The sequence below is a fragment of the Camellia sinensis genome, chromosome 6 (genome assembly GCF_055761805.1).
Source record: "Camellia sinensis isolate YWXY chromosome 6, ASM5576180v1, whole genome shotgun sequence".
In the NCBI taxonomy this organism is placed as follows: domain Eukaryota; kingdom Viridiplantae; phylum Streptophyta; class Magnoliopsida; order Ericales; family Theaceae; genus Camellia; species Camellia sinensis.
Window position 1 is genome coordinate 145628043 of NC_138966.1, and position 16763 is coordinate 145644805.

General features: G+C 35.0%; 1 protein-coding gene across 1 annotated transcript in view; it reads right to left on the reverse strand.

The window, feature by feature from the left end:
* LOC114266400 (uncharacterized) overlaps nt 1–8538 on the reverse strand; it is a 31782-nt gene extending 23244 nt beyond the window's left edge. Inside the window, exons 1-2 of the mRNA XM_082875016.1 lie at nt 8310–8538; nt 5348–5440 (exon numbers count right to left, since the gene is read on the reverse strand). The gene's annotated coding sequence lies outside the window, so the exon portion shown is untranslated. The remainder of the gene's footprint in view (nt 1–5347; nt 5441–8309) is intronic.
* Nucleotides 8539–16763: the final 8225 nt, after the last annotated feature.

The window sequence follows — 16763 nt, forward strand, 5'->3', positions numbered from 1 at the left end:
GCAGAGGGCAAAACATAGCATGGCAATGCATTTCAAGTAATGTATGCACCAACCACACTCCTTATCATATTCATGACTCAAATGAGGATGGGTCTCGATTCTCAAACCACCAATCGCGCATTTCAATGCGTGATGGCCCAAGAAACCAAGTATGCATTTTGATATGGAATGCAATGCACATAATCAAACAAAGGGGCTCGACCTCTATTATACTCAACTCAAGAGGTGAAGCATGCATGCATGCATGCATGCAAATGGAATGCAACCTAGACATAAAGGCTAAGTATGCAAAATGAGCATGCAAGTCATGTGACAACTATGCTAGTGGCAAACATGTAACAACATGTATAGATGACTAAGCATAGGAACAATGCAAAGCAACTTGACTAATGAAATACATGCCAAATGCACCATGATTTCAAGCAAGCAATAACATGTAATAGACCAAGTATGCAACAACGCACAAGGCAAGCATGCTATAACACATGAAGGATAGACTTAAACTAATTTAGGTAGCCCTCAAACAAGCCTAAAACAGTGGCCATCATGCTCAAGAATGGAAGCCAAAACACATACAAATAGGCATGCATGCAAGGTCCAACACTTAGGCACATAGAGACAACTTTTAAGCACACTTAAAAGAGGAACAACATGGGCATATGGCATGCAATGTAAGCTCTGAATATCATGTTAATGATGGTGCCAAAACAAGCAAACAAGACAAGCATAGCATACAACAAATGGTCTAAAGCCTAAGGCTCACCAAAGAAGCATTGAACTACACTTAGTGCAACCACACATGGCATGAATTAAGTGACTGAAAACAGAGATGTGACATGCTAAAATGAGCCTCAAAACCCACCTAAATGGCATCTAAATGGATTAAGTATGGAAGCATGCACAAGGGCCCAAACAGGGAGCATAAGACGACAACCTTTTAACACATTAAAGGGATATCAAATGCAAGCATATAGGCATGCCACAAGGACTGAAATAACATGGTAAGTGGTTCCAAACCACTGAAATAATGCAAGTAATGCATGCTCATGGTTCATGCACTTAAGGCTCACAAGCTAAGAATGCAAAGAGGCTATGCAATGCATGTCATGGTCGACCAAAACAACCAAAAATAGAACTTTAGCATGCTGAAACAAGCACAAAAACTTCACAAAGCTTAGCCAAAAACATGCTAGAACAAGGGTCAAAAACCTAAAGCATATTAAGGCTAAAACATGGCATTACAAGGCATGTATGCTAAACAAGCATGGCATACCTAAACCAATTAAAAACAGAGCTATATTATGGCATAATAAGCACAAAAATCAGTTAAGGCATGATCAACATGGACCTAAACTAGATGCTCACACAAGAGGCTAAAATGGCCCTTTTCAAGGACAACAAGGAGAGGGGGTGGCCCTCTCCTTCTTAGGACCTCAAGGCATCATCCTTACCATTGAAATCCCTTAAGATTTCAATGGTGAGAAGGCCCAAACACAATGGTCCTGGAGCTCGCCAAAATGGCACAAAAAAGGGGGTCAAATAAGCCCTAAGAGGGGTCAAACAACCTCAAGGCTCAAAACACCCTTAACCAACTATTTAGAGTAGGAAAAAAAAAACTTTTATATGTTATACACCAAGTCTAAAAACAGTTGCAAGGCAGACTAAAGAGCTATGCAAAAATGGGGAATAAAAGTGATAAGTTCTTACCCTTGTTGGCCCTCTTCAAGAATGATGGACTAGCAGCTTCTTTGGCTCAAACCAGCTCCAAAACTTCAAGAACAGTCTCTTAGTACCTCAATAGCTACAGGAAGGTGTAATGGTGGGTGTTTGTGCACAAAAGTAAGACAAAACACACACAAAACACAAGAGAGAGGGAGATATAGGTATAGGATAGATACACAACTCAAACCCTAAAACTAGAGCCCTCTGAAAAATCTTGTCTAACCTAAAAGAGGGAGAAGAGGCCTCCTCTTATAGAAGATTCAATCTTGTAAAGCTTCCAAGGCAAGCTAACAAGGTTGAAATCCCTCCATACACGTGTTTAGAGGGGAGCAAAGGTGGGTGCCAGCTATCACAACTGGCACAAAAATATCTGCAAAAGTAGGTGAACAGTGGTCGGCCCGCCAAAAATGTAATTTGGCCAAAATAGATGGCCGGTCGACCATCTGTAGTGCCGGCCGGCCAAATATTTGGCCGGTGGAAACAAAACACAGCCGGTGGCCTTAAGCCACGGCCGGTGGAGTGTGGGGATGGCCAATAAGCCATTCCCTGCCCTCCAAAGCAAAAACACAAGTGTTTGGTGCAAAACCAAACACAAAACAGTCGAGTCGAGAGGTCCTGAGGCAAGGCGCGTAGCTGAGACCTCCGGGAACTCAAGACGAACACAAACAAGGATGATCACTGAGTGTTCAAACGGTGACGCTCAAGTCTTGAGGACAATAAAAAATGGGGTGTCTCCAGTATACAGCAGCAATAACACAAGAAGTACCTTGCCAACCTTCAAGCATCCTACAACAGTATGCAGTAGCAAGCATGGTGCAGAGTTGTTTTTCCTACTGCAGCAAGTTGTTGCCTATGCATATATATACACATTTTGTGTCTAATTTTATAATCAATTTTATGTGTTTGTAGACTTACTCTTAAAGGTTTTTTTTTTTTTTAATGTTTGTGTGCATTTCAGATGGAACCATGGGGAGGTTTCGATAGAAAGGAGAGAGGAGGAGATGTAAAGGTGGATCTCAATAGCAAAGGTCTTTGTCTTGTTTCCATCTCATGCACTCCTCAAGTCTGTCGTGAGTGCACATACTTTTACAATGTTTATTAAAAGAAAGTTTCTTCATTCTTAGCAAGGTGATGTTGTTTCTGAGATGAGGGATGCCTCAATCTGTAGTGCCAATTCGAAGAAGAAGAATTGCTTTGAAACCATAAAGCAATTCATGGAATGAAGAAGTATATATATTGAATGAGTTCTATACGGTGTACATGAACATACATACATATATTGGATCTGAAATGAGTTTTGATTTCTGACATGATTTTGATTTATGAAATGGGTTTAATGAGTGTTGATTTTCAAAAACATGGTTTTCTATGATTTTGAAAATCAACCAGAAATTGGTAGTGACCACATTTGTTGGCATTTGATGTTTGGACATTAGCCCATAGCTTTTTGAAAGCTATAGGACATGACCCTAAGCATAGACCAATGGGGTCTGTGGCCCCACTCAAATTTTGAGAAATTTAGCAACTCTAAATTTCAAGAATTTTACTCTTTGAAAGGTCCATGAATTGAGAATTGGGTAGGGGTTAACATGGGTGTTAGGGACAATAGGAAAAGCCAAATTAAAGCCATGGATAAGGGGAATTGACGTTGGAGTCGTATTCAATTGAGTGTGATTGATTTCCCTTCTGATATTCCCAGATATACTTTTTTGTTGCTTTCTTTTTTATCACATTGTAAAAGGCTAAATTTTCTCTGAACACTACTGATATATAGTCTTTTGGGTCAGGATGATGGGAATGATTCGAAGTGTATCAAAGTTTCCAACTTACAGGAGGAGATTTAGGCAGATTATGAAGGCCTTAATCATTTATTCCATAGAAAAGAAGGGTGCCAACAGATCATTTTCTATGAGATCAGTTGCCTCTGTTGAAGTTGTGTAAGACAAACTTCAACTTATTATTTTTTTTTTTTTTGTTATGTATTCATGTAAATTCTTATAGTTTGTGAGGAACCTTTAGGATGTGATGACAATAATTGCTGCCAGTATATAGTTTTTTTTTTTTTTTTTTGTTCCTTCTAGGTTTAAGGCTGTGTCTGGAGATTAATTAAGCATCGAGTTACCCATGCGAACATGGTCCCTTTTATTTTCATCAGTCGAAAGTCAGAAATTCATATACAATAAGTTTTACTAAATACCAAATTAAATAAATTATGGAAAATTTAAAAAAAAGAAAAGAACAGAAAGAAAATTTTCATCCAGTGACTTTGGTGTTTGAAGAATTCATACAGAAAGCAGTGAAAATGCAAAATTGCTCTTCCTGCAATTTTTTCCTTCTATTTATTGACAGTCCATTATCGTTAGTATGAATTTTATGAGATTAAGTAATGAATTTTATATTTGAAAAAAAAAAGGAATCTCAATTTACCACATCATTATTGCAATAGCATTATCATTAGAAAGAGGAATTGGTACAAAACTCCATGGAAAAGAGGGTAAACATGTTACATAGAAGTGGACAAAAAGTTCAATATTATCCTCCAATAACTCAGTCTTAAAAAAATTAGAAAAAAATCCTCTATTAACTTGTGAAAGAGAGTGTTTTCAAAAATAATTTGGAAACATGAGTGTTCAAAAATAATTTGTAATTTGGAAACATGAGTGTGTTCAAAAATAATTTGGAAACATGAGTGTGTTCAAAAATATATTGCATAACCATCTAACTGAACTACAATTCTAACTACTCTATAACCAACTCAACCTAATTGTAATTAATCCTAACTACATAACTGTGTCAGTTTGGGAGTGGAATGATGAGGTGTAGCCCAACTCACTTAGGTGGTTTGCCTCCCAAACAAGCAGGCAGCAACTTGCAGCAGTAGGAAAAACAATTCTACAGCAGCAGCAGCAGAGCAATAGCAGCAGCAAAACAACTCTACACCATGCTTGCTGATGCATACTGTTTGTAGGATACTTGAAGGTTGGCAAGCTACTTCTTGTGTTACTGCTGCTGTATACTTGTCGATGCATACTGCTGGTTGCATGCTGCTGGCAGCACATTGAGTGTAATGTTAGGTGATACAAGCCTTCCACTTAGCAGCATAGCTGGCAGGCCTGGAAAAGAATAAGGTCTTTTTTGCTACCTTAAGTAGCCTGAATTTTTTCGGTTGGGCTGGAAAAACTATCATTTTAAAGGGTAATTGTAGCAGCACAAACTACTCTTATAATTTTGGAGAGGTTAGTCTCAATGTTTATGTATGCTTCTCAAGGTATCTTATTTGACTCATTGGTGCCCTTCGTTCAGCTGTTTGGTTCTTTGAACTTTGGTTACCATTTGTCATATTAAATATGTTAATCTAATTTGTGATGATTGGCTTTATACTAGTCTTTTCTCTACACATACAGTTCCTTTGAACACATCAAATAAATAGTTTTAGAATAAAATTGATCATTATCTTATAAATTATTTATAACAATTTATCCTACTTTGATGTTTCTTTTGAGCCCAAATTAAAGATTAAATAGGTATTGAACCAAGCCCAAAACAGCAGCAACAAATAAGCAAAGCAGCAAAGTAAAATAGCCCAATGGTCACTTGCAGAAAGGAAATTCAAATGAGAAGGTACCTTGATCATGTGATCTGTAGAGCTAGTACAGAACCATGTATTACTTGGATCAAGTGCAATAGATCTCACCCATCCCAAATGGCCACTAATCACCTACATAAGTTAATATTTTAGAATGTCATAGAACATATGATATAGATAAGCAAGTTTACAAACTGAAATTGAAATAAAAGCAAATAAAAGATAAGAAACCATATGAATTATGACTAGCAAATAAAGTTCATAGGAACAAAAAAGGACTGCAATCACTTCATTTCCAAGTCATACAACACACTTTTAAGTCGCTATTAGTAATATGATGAATTAAAAACTCGAGGAAGTTAATCTACATCCTAGAGGAAAGAGATTGAACTCTCTTTGGTTCTAATCCAATCTACTGTTATGAATAAACCTTGCAGAAGTATTGGGAGCAGTGGAGAACTGAACAGCCCTCAAGAGATTGGACACAACAACATATTGTCATCAAAGGGTTTATCAACTGGGATGATGTTTGAGCCTGCTTGCGACTACTTGAAGAAAATAGACAACAGTTGGGAATTCACAAACCCACAATCTATCATAAACAATTTCGAAAAACATTTTAATGGTTTCAACGAGGGCTTAATTGAAAGTGAAAAGCTAAATAAATTGCCATAAAGCTTGGTAAACAACTGGTCTATTGTACCCCCAGACTCCGAAATCAATAACAACCTGTATAGGTTCTCATCACAGCTTGATATTTGTCATAGTAAGCAATCAGCGAGCAATCCAACAACGTTTTTAGGAAGCATAAATAGGAATTCTGGTTTGTATTCATGTTATGGTTAGGAAATGAAAGTTAAGGATGAACATAGAGAGATTGAATATCAATTAGGGCTTTACAATTCAATTTTAGGAGATAGTAACAAGTACTATTATGGATTGCCATATGTGCCATGCAACGATACAAGAAGTTTTGGAGATGTTATGTCTTCTAATAGTTTTTAGGCAAGCCAATTGTGGGTGTTCATGCATCTAAACCAAATTTAAGATCATTGAATTTATCTGATTGTAAGAAGCAAGGGATCTAAGCTTCTTTCCATGTAAGCTCTCTCTCTCTCTCTCTCTCTCTCATGCTTGTTATCTAACCCTCGATCTCAAATCTCATTTTTAAATATTGTTAAATTTTTAACTACTAATTCATCTAAAAGCATAAACTATTAGAAAAAAAATATTTAATTATTCTCCACACACATTATTCTAAAAGTATGCCAATCCATCTCCTTACCGTATCTATTGATACGTATCTTATTTTTCGTTATTTCGATACTGACACACTCCTGTATACATGTTGGAATGAAAATCACATACGTATTGAGTGGTTCCCAATATGTATCGGTTCATAACAAATTTACCATTCATACAATCGATTCACAACCAATATGACCAGCTATAAAGCTCTCTTTTATTACTATTTTTTTTATTACTTCTAAAATATCCACTACAATAATACTTGATTCCTAATATGTATCGCTTGATACTCTGATACTGTTATGTAGTGATTGATACTGATATGTCTAACCATAGTGCTATATAAAACCATGCATTCTATATTGAAAGTTGATTCACTTTTTTTCATGTTGGAAATTTCAGCCTACAATATCAACAACAAGCCATACAGTGACAAGAAGCAATGGAAGGGGAGGACAGGGTATTACCAGTGAAGGAAAGAAGAAAAGATCTGAAGATAATTCAGAGACACCCACAAAGAAGCCTAAGCATGACACTTCTTCTACACTCTCATCTTCAAAGGTATATATATATACATATATGTTTAGTTTCGTTTTCAGAATTTATTTATTTATTTTTCCAAAAAAGAAAGACTAGTTTTGTAAATTTGTTTTTCTGTGGTTTACTTTTGTTAAACTAATTTTTAAAAAATAAAAAAACAGATTATGCAAACAAACCAAACATAACGAAATAAATTTGTATATGACAAAAAACCTCAAACAACATATCACCAAAATTTATTATTAATATATATATATTAAATTAATAGATGCATGTCACAAAAGTCAAGCTTGGAGACAAAATCACAGCCCTCCAACAAATTGTGTCGCCATTTGGAAAGGTTATAAACATAAAAAGCACTTAGACTTGTCCAATAATACTCTATGTTATTTCATTAAGCTTTATTGCTATTAGTACTTATTTTTAATTTTGATATTGATATTCATTAGTATATTAATTAATACTATTTGACGTGGGCAATATTCATTGGATCAGATGGATACGGCATCGGTACTGGGGGAGGCAATTGGATATATAAAGTTTCTACAAGAGCAAGTGCAGGTGAAAGCAATTTCTATATTATCATCCCTAATCATAAAAAATTAATATTAAGGCAAATGTAGACCATTATTTATTAATAATAATAATAATAGTCACTGAAATGGGTGGTAGGAATTATAACCAAATCATGATTATTTAGAATTACATAGGCCAAATTAATACAAAAAAAAAATTGGGTTGATAAGACCATTCACAATACAGATAGAGAATAGGTAAAAATCCTATTAATCCACATTATAAATAAGAAATTAAATAAAACTCTTCTTATTAATTCATTGCTTCATATTTTGCAGATGCAGCTTCTGAGCAACCCGTACATGAAGTGATTAAAGTTCTAGTATATGGGTCCTTCACTTTTCCCAGATATTGTTCTGTTTGTGTCAAATACATATATTTACATATGTGTATATATATATATATAGTCACTAGTGCAATGGAGTTGCATAGTCTACAAAGCAACTGACATAGACCCGTAAATCCCACCAACCATCAATAAAAACCTTAACAAAAACAACTCTGATTTACAGAACATGTATCATTATCACCCAAGACCCTCATTCACAATGACAACCTATATCTATAAGATTCCATTAATAATAATCATAATCATAAATATATAACACAAAAGGGGCATCAAAAATAGAGAATTCACCAGAAATTTTAAGAGGTTTTTGATTTCAAAAGACAAACTTCAATGGTGGTTTAAGTGAGTAACTTCAATGGTGGTTCAGAGTTGTGATGAAGAAAATGAATTAGGGCTTCGTTTCAGAAACAGAAGGCAAGGAGAAGAGACCTATACTACTTGGGAAATCCAATCTTGATGGCAAAGGAAAGAGTCCCGCTCTGTAATCGTGGGTAGGAATAGGCGCGAATTTGGGAATATGATTTTATATAAAAATCAAACATAAATATTTTATACACTACTTAGGATTAAAATATATATATATATATAATCACACTTATTAAGTGTGATTAAAAATAAATGTAAGTAGTGTATATATAATCACACATTTAATATGTGATTAAAAAATGTATATATAATGACACTTAATTGAAAAGTGACATAAAAAATAAATATAATCACAAGTTATTAAAATACATATATATATATATATATATAATGTAAATTACAAATATACCCCTTCAGATTTGCTTAAAATACGAATTACTCCATGTGGTTTGAAAAATTACAAATACGTACCTGTCAGAATTTTTTATTTAACAAAATTAATTGAAAAAGTAAAATTTCTAACTGTTCACCCATACAATAATAAAATTATCTGAATTATTAATTGAAATAAAATTTTAACATTATTAAAAACTGTTAATTAATTTCATGATTTATTAATAAAATGACCTATTTGTTATGAAATTAGAAACCTTAGGGGGTATAATGTAAATTCTAGAACCACAGGGGTAATTTGTAATTTAAGTAAATCTCTGAGGGTATGTTTGTAATTTACCCAAAAAAAATATATATAATCACACTTAATTAAAAAGTGACATAAACAATAAATATTATCGCACTCAATCAAATCAAGTGTGATTAAAATATCAATCTAATTGTTTTTATCACACTTCCAATAAAAGTGAGATATTTCATTTGTCAAAGTGTGATCTTTAGTAGTAGTGATATATAATCCCACTTACTTAAAATGTGTGATTAAAACAAATATTATCTCATTCATTAAATTAAGTGTGATTCAAAAATCATTTTAATTTTTTTAATCACACTTCTAATAAAAGTGAGATATTTTTAATTCTTCTTATGTGATCTTTAATCACATGTTAATAAAAAGATGAGATTAACAAAAATATAAATAATCACACTTAATTGAAAAGTGACATAAAAAATAAATATTATCACACTTAATCAAATCAAGTGTGATAAAAATATCAATCTAATTTTTTTTTATCACACTTCTAATAAAAGTGAGATATTTTCTTTTGTCAAAGTGTGATCTTTATCTATTTCTTAAGGGAAGTAGTTGACAATAAATCTTGAACCGTTTTCATCACTAATGACTATAAAACGACTCAAGACTCAAGGGTTCAATTAACGTCCGATTGAACCCTAACCAATTATTATCTTGCACCTTTTTTAGCCTCAATTTTATTACTTCATTTTAGATTACCATCCATTCCTTAATAAATTAAGTCCAAAGGTGAATTTAAGTCCTCTAATGGAAAGAAACATCAAACCAAGAGTTGTTTTAGGCATGTCGTTGGTAATGAACCCCCAAAGGGATTCAACTATTAAGTATGACACCTCAATCTCATGCTTAAACAAACAAATAATTTGAAACCACTTTCAAAGCAAAGAAAAAAGCCAAGAAATGAGAGAGATTGCAGAGGTGATTAAAGGTGAGTACAAGTAAGACAAGCACTAAATAAATGCAATTAACTCAAATAAGGTGGTGTTTAAGGCTTAAAACACCAAACTTATGAGGACAATTACACTACAAGCATGAAATATAAGACTCAAATGCAATGAACACTTAAAAACAAACCTAAAATAGTGCTAAATAAGCCCTAAAACATGCTGGAATTAAGACAAAAATAGCTGGAATAATAAGCTAAAACATAAAGCTATGTAAGGTAGTGAACAAGACACAAGGAGGGGAGGGTAACCCCTCCAATTTTGGACTTCAAAAAATGTTTTTAACCACTGAAATAACTCTAAAATTCAGTATTTAAAAGCTCAAAAAAAGATAGTGTAAAGGTGGGAAACACAAAGGTAAAGGCCTTGAGAACAAGGTATAAAGAAGGGTGAGCCACCTCTCAACCTTTATTGGCATTAAAACCCAAGTTTCAGCCTAAAAATACAGAGTTTTTACAGTCCAAAAACAATTGGAAAATAGTAGAAAAAAGAGTGCAGAAAGCAAGTAAAGAGACAAAGCTTAAAACCTTTGAAGAGAAGATCACTTTCTAGGCAATAAAACAAGGCAAACACACCCTTAAGAGCTCAAACAAGGCTCTAAAATACCTTAGCTCAAAGATGGAGAGGTTTGGTTAAGAGTGTATAGGCAAAGGTTAAGAAGTTTGTGAGAGAGAGTGAGAGAGAGAGAATTGTAGAGAGAGAGGAAAAATTTTGCTCCAAAATTTTTCTAACCCCATGGCAAGAAGGGAGGTCCTCCATATATAATGAAACATGAATCTCCCTAAAAAACATCCAGCCATATACGTGGGTACAGATGCAAGCATCTGTGCAAACAGATGGTATAGCTGTCACAAAATATCTACAAAATACACTGGTAGCCAGCAGGCCACATCAGTGGTCGGCAGCCAAAAGCAATGGCCGGTAGGCCACCATAGGTTGCAGGCTTGAAAATCTCTAGGTTTGGTCCCAAAAATAAGGCAACATGGGTGTAGGGTTTAAAAGACTCAAAGTTGTGGCATTCCGCTGAGGACTTTGAGCACTTGACAAGCATATAGACTCATCACTGGGTATGTAAGCGATGACGTCCAAGTCGTAAGGGCCGTCAAAAATAGGGTGTCTACAAAGGCGAGAATCTAGAAACAAACAAGAAAAGACAGAGAAAACAAGGCTAAAAAACATGACAGAATCAAAGGTTCAAGAACACAATAATTAAAGTTCAAGAACACCAAAAAACAAATAGACAAACTCAAAGCATTGAGTGATTCGTGATTACATCCAGTGCCAGTGTGCAAAGGTCAGAAGAAGAATGCACAAGAGACATGAAGAACAGAGAATAAGTCAGAGCATGGCAGGGTTGAACATGGATATATGCGCGAATGAAAGTCCAGCCATAGTATGTATGATGTACAATAATCCAAGAAGGAAATAAATTCAAAAACAATAGAGAATCGAGATTGAAGTGAAAGAAATGAAAGACTTACAATGTGAGACAGAGAAAGTAGATGCCAGAATCAAACTCGCCGAAGTTAGACGACGATCGCAATCGGAAGAAGACAGGTGAATGCTTCACCGGAGGTGATGAACGGAACAATAGCAGAGGAACTTTGAAGGTTTGGAAATGGAGATTTAGGAATTTTAAAGAGAGAAAATCTAAAAATGAAGAAAAATGAACAGACGGAGAGAGAGAGAGAGAGGGAGAGAGAGAGAGAGAGAGAGAGAGAAGTTTTTGTTGAAATGTGAAAAGGCAGCAAAACCTGATGTAACTACCTAGGATGACGTGCATGTGCTGACGTTAGGCGGCATGGGCAGAGTTGATGTGACTAACGTGTGCTTGGTATGGACCAATTAGGTGAAGACACGTGGAAGAAATGGTTGGGATAATGATGTACAACAACTCATACGCTGTGGGGCCTCTTGAAATTTTTGAACTAGGAAAATCATGATCTCGGCTAATAGTGCGATCTCAGTTGAGATGTTGGATTTGAATGAGACAGGACATGTCAAATGGACACTAAGTCCTGGTTACTTGACACCGACGAGTCATGATCTCGGTTGGAAGAGTAACTCTAAGCATGTTGTTTAGTTGGCGTGTTTGGAAAATCAGACGATGTAGGTTCTATTACCCAAAAAGCAACCTAAGAGGAGGGTGAATTGGGTTTCTACAAATTAAAATTAATAATACCCCAATAAAATTAACTACTAGTACAACAAATTATTAACAAGTACAATGATGAACTTAGCAGTAAATGATCAAGCAAAATAACAATGAAGTATAACTAACATACAGGGTAAATCAGATGATTAACACATGACTATTAGATAGCTATAGCAGTAGTAGGAAAGTAAAGAGATTAGGGAAGAGGAGACAAACAGATTATAGTGGTTCGGCTTCAACCAAGCCTACATCCACTTATCTTCTAGCTTCACAGGGGTGCTAGCAACCTCATAAACATGGAGCAATCCTCCATAGATTTACACAGACTTCACAAGTTCAAACCCTTGCAAATCTTAGGTGATTCACAATCACTCTCAAGATTTCAAGAACACAGTGTTTGCAACACTTTTACAAGATGAAATGGTATTTTTGCTTTCAAAGAAAGCTTACAATAAATATCTCTCCCAGATGGATATACAAAATGAAGCTCTGGTTTTTCTGTAAACCTCACACAAGAAAGATAGGCTTAAAGCTATACGTCTCAGTATATAATTTCTGAAAGAGGATGTAAACAAAAATTGAAGAACATTCCTCAGAGAATTTTTCAGAGAATAGATATGAGTGATTATAGATCAAAGAATATTTTCTGGTTTTTTGTTCTAACTTGTTTACATTAGAGGCTTTGGTATATATAATGAAACTTATAGCCGTTTATAGTCGTTGTATTCATTTGAATTTATAGTCATTTATAGCCGTTGTACTCCATCATTACTAATTTGAATATCTTCCACTCCATCATTACAAAATTTGAATATCTTCCACTTGAATCTTTTGAACTGCTATTGTGCTGGACTGTTTAAACCTCTGTTTTTGGGCTATTTGAACCTCTATTTTAAGTTGTTTGAACTCCTGATTTAATCAAATATTAAATACATTCTAACAACATTTAGGATAAAAGTTTAGGTGAGAAATAATGAGACAAAATAAATTTTGATTCTATTTTTCTCTTTCAAATAAATTAAAACATAATTAAATAAATTATCAAAATAAATTTTGAATTCTATTTTTTTTTCAAATAAATAAAAATATAATTAAATAAATCATCAAAATAAATTTTGGATTCTATTTTTCTCCTTCAAATAAATTAAAACATAATTAAATAAATCATTAAAATAAATAAGTGTAACAGGTTCTATTACCTCAGTTTAGGGACAGTTATGGAGATGTATTTTGAGGATCGTGCCACATAAGCGAGGAGTTGCCAAGATGTTGGCCGGGGTGCCACGCGGGCGAGCTAGATCACCAAAGTTGTTGCAGTATTGCCGAGATATAGTGCGATAATACCGGAATCCGAGATGTTTGGATAGAGGACAAGAGTTCTAGATATGTAATGCGCTTAGTTCGGATAAGGATGAGGCTTCTAAAGAGTTCATCCATATCTGACTAAGAGTCCGAGATAAGCATTGTGTTTGAGCCCTATGAAGTGAAACTTCTAGGGAATGAGGGCGCTAATGGCTATAAAAGTAAGGCACCCCAGTGAGCTAGAGTATGCTTTAATTTGTGAGTTAAGTACTTGTTTGATATCTTTGAGAAATAAGATTAATTGACTTGATCGTCGGAGTGCCCCCTGGTGGATGAGCCATCGCGATATTTTCATTTTCTTGTTGCCAGATGCTTGGCTTAATCTATTCTACTGCATGCTCTCCAGCTAAGTTTCCTATTTAGTTGTCAAATTAAAAATCAACACCCACAGAGAGAAAGTAGGATCAAAATTTTGGGTTTAATTAATTTCTCTACAGCCGACTCAAGGTAATTTGAAGTGTAAAGTGCAATTTCAAATGAGGTATATTTTTTAAATAGATTTTTTTGCAAATTTTATTATTTCTCACTTTTTAGATAAAAATTATTAGTAAATATTTGAATTTAAATTTTTTACATATACTCAGAAGTCTCATTAATATTTTAATAATAATTTGTAGGGTGAAATTTTAAATAAAATTTTTAATCGCATCAAGAATTTTCACTTAATGATAGACAACAATTAATGGTGACATAAAATTTATAGAAATCGAATAATTGAAGTAGGTAGGATTTTTTTGTCGGTAGAATTTTTTTGTCGGGAGTTGGTGCTGCCGACTGTTTTTGATTTGTGATAGCCGATGATATAATTTAAGTTTTCTTTTTCTTTTTTTTCTTTTTTTGCCAAATTATCGCGTATTATGTGAATAACATGTTGTCACCCACGCAAGAAAATTGGAAAATGATTAAAAAGTCATTTTCCTTAATGTTGCTCAGACCCTCATATTAATCCTTTTATACTCTCTTTGCATTAGAGTTCGATTAGGTAGTTGACTAGTTAGTTTTTTGATTTTTTTTTTTTTTTGTTATTTTAGTCTGACTAAAAAAGTTATATTTAAAAAGATAGTCAAACAAAAATTATAGTTGATTTGATAGTTATGAGAGAAAAAACGAAATAATTATGATTTTGATGTGACATTTTACTTGATTGACTATTTCAATCTATTTTATTTTTATTGATTATTTTAATCCAAAATTTTTTCCCAAACAGGGATTTACTTGAACTTGAAGTGGTTGATTGACTATTTTAATCCAAAATTTTTCCCAAACAAGGCTTTACTTAAACTTGAAGCGGGCAAAGAAGTAAGGAAAATGTTTGGGTATACAACATACATAACATATGTACTTGTATAAATTTTCACAAATATATATATACATATATATATAAGTTATCTCATAAAATTACTATAGCAAACCCGGTTTTCCCTTCCTTGTTTATTGTATTCCGGACTCGGTTCTGTGGATGTGTTGTGGTCTTATTCCCGTTTCCGCCCTTTACTCTTTGTATTTGATGTCTTGGGTTGTGTTGAGTAGGCTTAAAACAGGTTGGTGGTACTTAGAAACCAAGAGTTGATGCCCAGATTTTGGCCTTCACGCTCGAGCGGGGCTTTTGACGCTCGAGCGGGCCCTTTGCTTTTGTTCCTCCGCTCGAGCGGGGATTTTAACGCTCGAGCAGGATTATTCATCTCTCAGTATTTTGTTCTGCAGGTCATCGGACGCTCGAGCGTCCACTTTCACGCTCGAGCGGGGACCTTCGTCTGCAAAAATTCTGGAAGTGTGCATTTGACACTCGAGCGGCGCTTTTCACGCTCGAGCGTGAGTCTGTGTCTAACGCTCGAGCGGGACGTTCCACGCTCGAGCGGACCTGTTTGTATATCAGTCCGAAAAACAGCTTTTTGGATCATTCTTTTTGGGCCATTCTAACTTTTCAAAACCCAAACTTGAGAGCTTCTCACTCTAGACTACAACTTCTGTCACGACCCGAACCCGCCCCCATGGGTTAGGGACATAACCGGCCAGTAATCCTAAGATTACCTACGGCCTCAAACCAAAACAGACTTAACACATCAGAGTAAAGGGGGCCAAAAGGGAAGCAAAATTTAAAACTTTGTCTATAGAGCTGTGCTTACATGGCACATCAAAACAAACCACACATATGTACATTAATAACTCACAACAGAAACATAGTGACATAGGTTCTGTACAGACAGGATCATCCAAAACTAAGTCAACCCACAAAAACTATAAGCAGACATATACAAAACTTCGCCAACCTGACAAAATGTAAATGCATAACAAAAGGGCGAAGACGGGTCTTGTGCGTGAGACACAAGGGCTGACTCTCTCAAAACCTTAGTTGTTCCATACAGACTTCACTGAGACTGAGTCTGGACTTCTCTTGGCTCACCTACAAATACATGAATGAGCGTGAGCGAAAGCCCAGTGAATAATATCAAATCAAATACAGAAGTTACATAACAATGTAGAACAACATGTTCCAAACGGCCTTAGGCCCAATTCATATTTCCATTTAACAGATATATAACTATACGAAATTCAAATCAAGTGACTGTAGTTCTAAACATTCTGGCCTTTGGCCCATTCAGATTTCCATTCATGTCAAAATGGCCTTTCGGCCAATTCATTTATGTCAAAACGGCCTTCGGCCCATTCATTTCTGTCAAAATGGCCTTCGGCCCATTCGTTTACGTCAAAACGGCCTTCAGCCCATACATTCATGTCAAAACGACCTTCGGCCCACTCATTCATGTCAAAACGACCTTAGGTCCATTTATTTCTATCAAAACGACCTTCGGTCCATTTATTCATATCGAAACGACCTTCGGTCCATTCGTTTACGTCAAAACGGCCTTCGGCCCATACATTCATGTCAAAACGGCCTTCGGCCCACTCATTTATGTCAAAACGACCCTAGGTCCATTCATATATGTTAAAACGACCTTCGGTCCACTCATTCCTATCAAAATGACCATCGGTCCGTTCATACATGTCAAAACGACCTCCGGTCCATTCATATAGGTCAAAACGACCTTCGATCCGTTCCTTTGTTATCAAAACGACCTTCGGTCCATTTATGTTTATCAAAACGACCTTTGGTCCATTTATGTTTATCAAAACGACCTTTGGTCCATTTATGTTTATCGAAACGACCTTTGGTCCATTTATGTTTATTCCTATCAGACTTTTGTCCA